The sequence below is a fragment of the Tarenaya hassleriana genome, unplaced genomic scaffold, assembly GCF_000463585.1.
Source record: "Tarenaya hassleriana unplaced genomic scaffold, ASM46358v1 Cleome38, whole genome shotgun sequence".
NCBI classification, from domain to species: domain Eukaryota; kingdom Viridiplantae; phylum Streptophyta; class Magnoliopsida; order Brassicales; family Cleomaceae; genus Tarenaya; species Tarenaya hassleriana.
The window spans coordinates 606470-615868 of record NW_010966774.1 but is presented as its reverse complement, the minus strand read 5'-3'; the positions used below and the strand labels follow the sequence as shown (position 1 = coordinate 615868).

At 25.9% G+C, this 9399-nt stretch overlaps 1 long non-coding RNA gene across 1 annotated transcript in view; it reads left to right on the top strand.

Moving 5' to 3' along the window:
- Window positions 1-8895: 8895 nt before the first annotated feature.
- The window catches only part of LOC104822829, a 1241-nt gene continuing 737 nt past the window's right edge, over window positions 8896-9399 (top strand). The window contains exon 1 of the long non-coding RNA XR_773259.2: window positions 8896-9071. This is a non-coding gene — a long non-coding RNA (uncharacterized LOC104822829). The remainder of the gene's footprint in view (window positions 9072-9399) is intronic.

Genomic DNA, 9399 nt, shown 5'->3' with positions numbered 1-9399 from the left:
GCTTTTCTTACTTGCTCCAAGAACAAAAATAAGATACTAAATACAGAAAATAAAACCCAATGTACTTTTCATTTATGTTTTGATACTTTCGGTACTTGGTCATCTAGTCCAGCGTGCATACAACATAGGAGGACACATGATAAATGTTGAAACAATACAAAGTTTTATCTTTTGCCGTCGTTTGCCTCGTCCTAGATAGGTACAACCTTGTACTATAGATAACCCCCCAATATTAAAAATTCATATCGGAATTCCTTTCATATGTATACATATTTTATATTGTGACCATCGTACTTAACCTGATGAACGCGTCCTCTACTTACAGTGACTCAAATTATTAGTCGAATTTCTATGAAAAATACCGAATTTCTAAAATATCTTCCAAAGTCCTTAACTTGTAAATTTTTTCATATTAATACATTTATTTATACTTTTTTCCATAAAAGTATCAGACTTTTTAATTTATTTTAGGGAGTTAACTAATGCATTAATTAGGTAATTACTGTAACTACTATATACAGTCTCAATTCATTAGTCAATCGAATCGAAAATTTTTTAATGAAAATGATGATTATTTATGTAATTACTGTTAATTTTAACAATTCGTGTAGATATTTGAAAATTTTGAATTCAAGTATAGTGTTTTATCAAATTAAAAATATAGTGTATGAAAAGATCACATTTTGCTAAATTTATGTAGGAAAATATCATTTTTTTTGTTTTAAATAAAATTATTAACCTAGTGACAGATCCCAACTCAATGGGGTTTTAATTTGTGAAGTCTCTTCGTTTACAAATATTTGTAAATAATAAGAACAATTTTTATTCAACGTGTTTTGAAGAAAATAAGAAGAATAATTCTACAATCATTACAGAGTTCGTAACAAATAAACATTTACAAATAATAAATACATAATCTTTTTCTTCTCCTTGTCATGAACTGAGAAAAATTGAGATAAATATTTTGACTACGAAATAGAAATGGTAAATAACATAGCGAAGTTAATTACTTTATATAATAATAAAATAAATGTTATAAAAATGTTAATTAAATTAATATAATAATGATATTATTTTATGTAATATATTTTTATATTTATAAAAGGAAAATAATTTAAAAATAACTAACTTTCAAAAATTCTAAATAAATAAACATAAAATTTATTAAAAAATATATGAACTTTCTTAAAATATATTCATTCTAAGGTCATTAATCATTTAATTGGTTCGATAGCATATTATTACCATGTGGGAGAAAATATAAAATAAATATATATATACATACATATATATAACATATATACATTTGTATATATATACATAATACCAAAAAGCGAATTCTATTCTTCTTTCGCAGCTCAATGTTGTTGTACAAATCATAAAAAGATTTGCATCTTTCTCCATGTCATCAGACGTTAATGATGGAAAAACAACGTTAAATTTGGAAGATTAATCTTTCGAATATGAAAATTATTGGATAGAAAAGAACCAAAAGTGATGGTTACAAAACGTACAATAGAGCGTTAAAGATGATTTTTTTTCCAAGTAGATTTCACCCAACTTCATTAACGTGTGGAAAAAATAACATAATGCACATAAGAAGAAGTATTACGATGAGAATGAAGAATAATTTTACAATCTTTAATGTAATAAATAAACATTTACAAATAACAAAGATAAAACCTTTTTTTCTCTCTTTTTCATGAACCCAGAAAAAACTGTGATGAATATTTTGACTAATAAATAGAAATATTAAGTCACATATCGAAGATATGTCTCTTTCTCGCCTCCCGAAGAAATTGAGTCAAATTGAATAATGATAATACACAATACAAAGAAAATAAAAAAGAATCCGAACAATTCTACAAAATGCAAGATCTTAAAAAACTAACAAAAGAATTGAAATTAACATGTCACACCGATGATGTATCAAATAAATTAACATGTCACACTAATAAATAATTTTAAAATTATTTCGAGATAAACACATACATATATATGAGACACTAATAAAATTAACATACCTCCCTTCCACCAAGACCTTGAATGTTCGTAGGGAGTCAATCGAAAATATATAATTGTTGTCCGAAGCACTATTCTTCTAAGCACTTCCAAGTACTCGAATAATGGAGACCCAATAGGAATGTGGTCCCATGATCTAACTCCCGCAATCCTTTTTTTTTTGGCGAATGAAACACCTATTTAATCATAAGAAGAAGTGGTACAAAAATACTTTACTTTTAATGATGCATGATGTGATTAGAAATAGCTCTCTTAGATATTAAAACTATTAAGATGCTGCCTGATTTAATTATGTTCACAATCTCCACCAACGATTCATGGAACTTTCTTCCCATGCATCGATCAACAACCGTCGTCGTTGCTTCGCTCCTACAATTCTCTCTCCCTCGACGTCCACTGAAGACTCTCTCGTTATTTCTATTCCCTCTTCCGTCGGATGCTGCCACTGGATGATGATGGAAGAGAAGGAGGCGGCTCGAACGATCGTCGTCGGCTCAAACGATAATGACTGATGACAATCTCTTCTTTTGGCATTGTCTAGCTTGCTCCAATATCCTAACAATTGTCTACGCGTAATACACAATCATCCATATCCAAATTCCAACATTCATAAATTTTCACTTAAATTTATGAAGAGACGAACAACTCAGATGCGGGTGGTCAAGTGGTGTGGAAAAGCACTGTTTGACCAATATCAGAAAACCAGGTACCAACTCAGATTTCGACGGAGTTACTCATTTTTCTCCAACTATTTTTTTAAAATAAAAATTTATGTTTCTCCTTGTAACTCTCTCTTCCTTAAATTCTACAAGAGAGAGAATAACAATAGATGTATAAATTCGGTATCAATGATTTATTCGATATCAATGAATAATGTTATTAAATATTATAGTTATCATTTGTTTTAGAAATAGTAAAATTTACATGTGGCATTGACCTATCATCGAATCGATTAAATAGTTAACGATGTCAGAGCGAATGTAGATTTATAGACAAATTAATTTTTTTTTTTGTATTTTTATAGAAATTGCAAAATTCGTATATTTATATAGAATTTTTTGAATATTTATGATTTTTAAGTTATTTTCCATGTATATATAATTTGGAGATTTTACCGTTGAAAGTTTTGTATAAAAGGACATTTTTGTTGATTTAAACTCATGGTTTTAGTTGTCCATTGAAAAAGTTTTATGTCTACAATATATTTTAGGATTTGTATATATGTTTATTTTTAAAATGTTTATTACTTTTAATAATATTTTAATTTGTATATAACTATCATACAACACTCGCATTTTCGTATACCAACTTGAAATTCATAAATCAAATAAATTAATTACTCGGTAACTTTCTTCTATAGAAATATATTTTCATATATCACCTAGAAACGCGCTTCGTCATATAAACATTTCTCATATATCAAGTTGAATTAAATGTCTGGTCTTGGTCTTCTTATTATATATACGTTATTCGTATATCAAATTGAAACATTTGCGCATTTTACACCAATCTTTAACAAAAAGAAAACAGTTATACATTTTAACGCCATATAAGCTTTGTATATATTCTATGTACTCAAGTTATCCCTATTGTCGGTATTTATTTGTTTTATTATTCAGGTTGGTCTCCATCTTTTTTCTTTAATCTCTTTGCAGGAAAAAGTAGTTATATGATGATGATGATTATGATGATGATGATGATGATGATGATGATGATGATGATGATGATGATGATGATGATGATGATGATGATGATGATAATAATAGTAAGAATATTATTATTCTTAAATAATGTAGTTATAATTTGATACATAGAAATATAATTTTTTTTAAAAGATAATTGAGAAAATGAAATCCAAACTATTTAGAATGTGATACAACCGTTGTGAGAATGACTAAAGTTGATATATATAGAGATCCACGTATAAATAAGCGGGCTGGATTAATTTATTCACATAAATTAATATGCATATATAGATATCCATGTATATACATATGTGTATATGCACATATATATTTACATACATACATATATATATATATATATACAAACATCTTATTCGGTCAAGATCAAATTGAATTTGAATTAAAATCAAATAAAAAAATTTAAATAATTATAATTTCTGTTATGTCAGAATATTTTTTTTTTTTAAATGGAAACCGAAAACTACTAATTATTCCTTATAACGAAATAAGAATTTTAATTTTGATTTTTCAAAGGAGAAAATCAATGGAAGAGAGAAATGTCGTCCAAATATTTATATAAATTGGGATCTGAATCGATATATAAACACACACTCATAATCTCTAACAGTGTTAATAAGTGGATTGGTAGTAGAGATTTGGTCTTCGGATGACAATACCTTGTTCTTCTTGAATTTTATGTCATCTGAAGCAAAAAAGGACGACGTCTCAATCAAGACTACATGCAAACAATTTATGGTCAGTGTTGATTACTCACTATTTAGAAAATAAGATGACATTAAGTTCAAAGGAATTAGAGTAGAAAACATTACCAATAGCTCTTGGCAAGTCCAAACATAATATAAACACTGTAAACTAAACGAAAGAGGTGGAAGGGTGACCTACAGATACCTTTGCGGACATGAACGATGATCTTCGTTCCATGAGGACAACATTAGTGATTTGTTGATAGGAAGTGTAATCTTCATTCCATGAGAAGCGTCGTATTCATAAGCATTAATACAATAAATTAGAATTAATGAGAAAAGAGCAAATAATAAATATAGTTCTTAGTGGGTAATGAATACAACGTTCGAGCGGTAGACCACTACGTTTTCTGCTTTGATTTGTTTTTTAAAATTTTACGCAACTAAATATCAGTTACATATAATGAATAGTTATTAAATATAATCCAAAATCACAACGATCCGGAATAAATTTCTCAATTTAAACGTTACAATGATCCTTTTTATATATAACGAAGATAGCTTGTTTTTTTTTTTAATTATAATAATCACCCTAAGATTTGTGTGTAATGTTTTATTTTGTAATAGTTATTAAGATAACTTATAATTTTAAAATATAAAGATGATGTAAAAATTATATTAATATTAACATTTTTCAATATAATTATTTATATAATAAAGATGATATATATTGTTATTTTTAATTGTAATAATTTATTGACATTTTTTATTTTATATCCATCAACTATTTTTTAATTTTAATATGACAAGAGTGGGAGGATATGAAAAAATGTTCAGCAATTAAAACTGATATTAGTCGGAGGATATGAAAAAACGTTCCGCATCAAAACCTGATATTATTATATTTTATTTGGTTATTTTAATATAGAAATAATTATTTATCAATGAAAATTAAAAATTTGCCACATGGATGATGAGGTGGATCCTACCGTCGGGGCTTTTATATCACAGGCTACAAATTGGTGTTAAAGTCTTCGCCACTTTTTTTAAAAATAATTATTAATTATTTCTAAGAGTGTTATTTTTTTAATTTTTTGATAATTTATTTTCTTATTTTCTTTAATTTTATGGTATCCTCCACTTCTTTTCGTCAATCGTTTCTTTTTTAAACTATATATTATGTTGAAACTAATTTTTTTGATAAAGTTACAAATTTTACCTATTACTAATAGTTACTTTTGTTCGTTTTCAAATTTTCTTGTTATTTTAAGGTAAAAACAAAACATATAGGCATAATATATATAAAATTATATACATGTATATATATCTGTTAGGTACACAACGACAAAGTTATAAATTTTACCATTTACTTTGAGTAAGTTTGTCCCTTTTTCAAATTCTCTTATTATTTAAATTAAATAAAAAACATATATATATATATATAATATATATAAAATTATATACATGTATACACAATCAGACACACATATACATTTATACACAATATATATAATATTATACACATGTGTATCTGTTATGTATATAATCATACACACATACATATATATATATATATATATTCTATTTTAAACTATATATTATGTTGGAATAAAAATTTATGAAAAAAAAAATAATAGTAATCTAATTGAAAAAATTGATGTAACTAATGAAGATTTTTATCAACAAATCAAAATCTTAAAAACATCCATGTGAGGTATCTTCTCCAAATCTCTTTAAACATAATTATTTATATATATATATATATATATATATATATATATATATATATATAATTACGCCATTTTAAAATGAACCATTTTAATTCAATGAATAATGATGATGATGATGAGTATTTCGGTTTGGATGGAAAAAATCGAAACAAATTGTAGAAGACTGTGACTCTTCGTAAATATTAATAATAAAAATTTAAAATAAGAGACAATAAATATAATTGACCTTATTGGCCACGTTTTTTGTTGTAATTATTTATCCACTAAATATTAACTACATGGATTGGTGGAAGTAAAAGTAACCGAAAATTATAATAATTGTGTTGAAGACAATAAAAACTCATTAAGTACATATGAAGTAGTGTATAAATAATTATATTCGTGTTAAATCATATTGGTATCAAGAACCACGTAACAGTACTATTGCTATTAAATCACATCACCATGGTTTTGAAATTTTCAATAGGATGAGGTGACTTTATAATTTTTATATTCAATTTAAATTTAAAAATTATGTTGTTTTTAATATTATTTCAATATATATACAACTAATACCCAAATAAATTTTTATACAATGAAATTGAAAATTTCAAAGCTACTATAATCTATTCACATTCTTTTTATTCTATATGGTCATCTAGTTTTTAAAAAGAAATCTATTTTACATGTTAATAATTAGTGGTAATCTGATCAAACTATATAAGATAATAATATATGAATGAGGATTTAAAAATTTTTCACCCAGTTAATGTGGATGATAATGAGGTGGAGGATGAGGTAGTTTCCTATAATACTTTAAAATTTATTGATATGAAATTAGTAAAAATTTGTTGATTTGTGGATATCAATTATATATTCTTAGTATACTCATTCTTGATTTGTTTTCTTCTGTCTCTATAAAAATTTAGTCTAGTTATAAGATAATATTTAATAATATCATTAAATATTATAGTTAGCATTTATTTCAAAAATAATAAAATTTACACATGGAACTTTATATATAAATAAAAGAAATTTGAAATGTATAAAAAAATCCAATCCAATGCTAAATTGTTCAATTTAATTGACATCAGTCCTAACATTTATCATTTAATATAAAGAAAATTAGATTAATCAAAAAAAAAACTCTTTACTCCTCACCTTGGTCTAAACGATGAACTCTGAAAGATAAATGAGGGAAAATCGTCTACATGGCAGCCACATATCAGATTACGTGGCATTTTAACGTTGCCACCTCATACTTTCATCTGAATTTTAACGATATTCGGGGGTGAAGTTGAATTTATTAATATTTACAAAGTATATATATTTTTCTGCTAAAACGTAAATGTACAGGATTTTTTTATAATAAAAAAATAGAGTTTTTTAAAAACTCTTTACTCTTCAAATATCGATAAAAAAACTCTATTTTTTTATTATAAAAAAATCCTGTACATTTACGTTTTAGCAGAAAAATATATATACTTTGTAAATATTAATAAATTCAACTTCACCCCCGAATATCGTTAAAATTCAGATGAAAGTATGAGGTGGCAACGTTAAAATGCCACGTAATCTGATATGGTTTCAATGTTATACACATAATACATGATTCTATATTATAATCCACAAAATTATAAAATATAGAAACTATTCCAAATCTTTCTCCGAAAAAATGAAGCATTTCCATTATCTTATATTTTAAAACATTATCATTTTAATTTAAAAATATAAATTATAAAATAAAAAAATCTAATATATTTAATTCTGAAACTAATAACAATTTTTTTTATAATTCATATATATTTTTAGTTCGATTAATGTGTGCGGGTTAATAACTACGATTTTTCACATCATGCTATCTCATAATTTTTAAAAAAAATATGAGTTAAACAATATAAAGTTATAAAATCAAAAACAAAATATATAATATATTTAATTTTATAATTGATAATATTTTTTTAAAATCTATTCGTATTTTTAATTCGCGCGATGCACACGAAAATATTTTTTTAGTGGAGTCAGCTCTTATTTTACCAAAAGTATAGCTCTTTTATTGGGTTGTAAAATTTCTAAAAACATAATTCTTCTTCAGAAAATAAAATATCATGTTATATAAACACTTTAAAAAATTTCTCATTTTTTATATATGAATTATAAAATAAAAAAATATATTATATTTAATTTTAAAACTATTAATAAAAAAATTTAAAATTTATATATATTTATAGTCCGCGCGATGCGCGCGGGTTATTACCTAGTGAGTTTCTATAAGAAACTTTTAAAACTTCGTGACAAAAATGATTATTTGATTTTTTTTATTTAATTACGGTAATTCATATTCGTTTATTTTAGATTTTAAAAATTAATGAATTAAATAAATGATTATTTAATTTTAATCGATTTGATTTGATTCGAATATATCTAATAAAATAATTATCAAATAAAAATTGGTTCAATTATAATAGAAAATAAAACAAAATTTGAAACACTGTAGATTTTTTTAAAAAAACATCACTTTGTTATATAAATCTCATTATGCTAATTTTTGTAATTATATATATTTTGATAGATAAACAGTACATACTATATTAAGTCGTTCTAGAATTCGGGACGAATTCTTCTTTTAAGGGTGGTGGAATTATAACGAACGAAAATTTTAAAAAAAAAATGAATGAATTGGGGTAAGGTGATAAAATTAAAAGTTCTGGAAAAATCTGTTATTTCAGTTAGGGTCTTTTAGAACGAAATAAAAGTTTGGGCAGATTTCGAAAATTTCAGAAACTATGGGATTGGACTGCAATTTTTGCTAGGGTTTCTTCTTCTTCTTCTTTTTCCTCCTCCCATGGCCGACCCTAACACCATTGTTGCCTATCTTCCACTCCGATTTGCCTCCTTGCTCGCCGTCGACCATCGACCACCGCCCCGTGGCCACCGCTTCATCACCGTCGGTCCGTTTCTCCATCTTTTCTTAGTTTTTCTTCATCGTTTTCCTTCTCCTTTACCGCCATGGAGTTTTTCCGATTTCCGGCGAACGGAAGCTCGGTTTGGGTTGAGACTTGAAGGGTTTGAAAGCACTTGACGAGTTGAATCTTTTCTGGGTAGTGTCGTCGCCGGAAACGGTGAAACATCGCCGGAAAATCACCGAGAACCGTCGGAGAAAAACGTAGATCTAGGGTGATTTAAGCCGATTTAGGCCAAAATAACTTCGGATTTGGATTCCTTGATTGGTTTTACATAGGAAACAAAAAAAAAAATTAAATGATTCCGAGATGTATG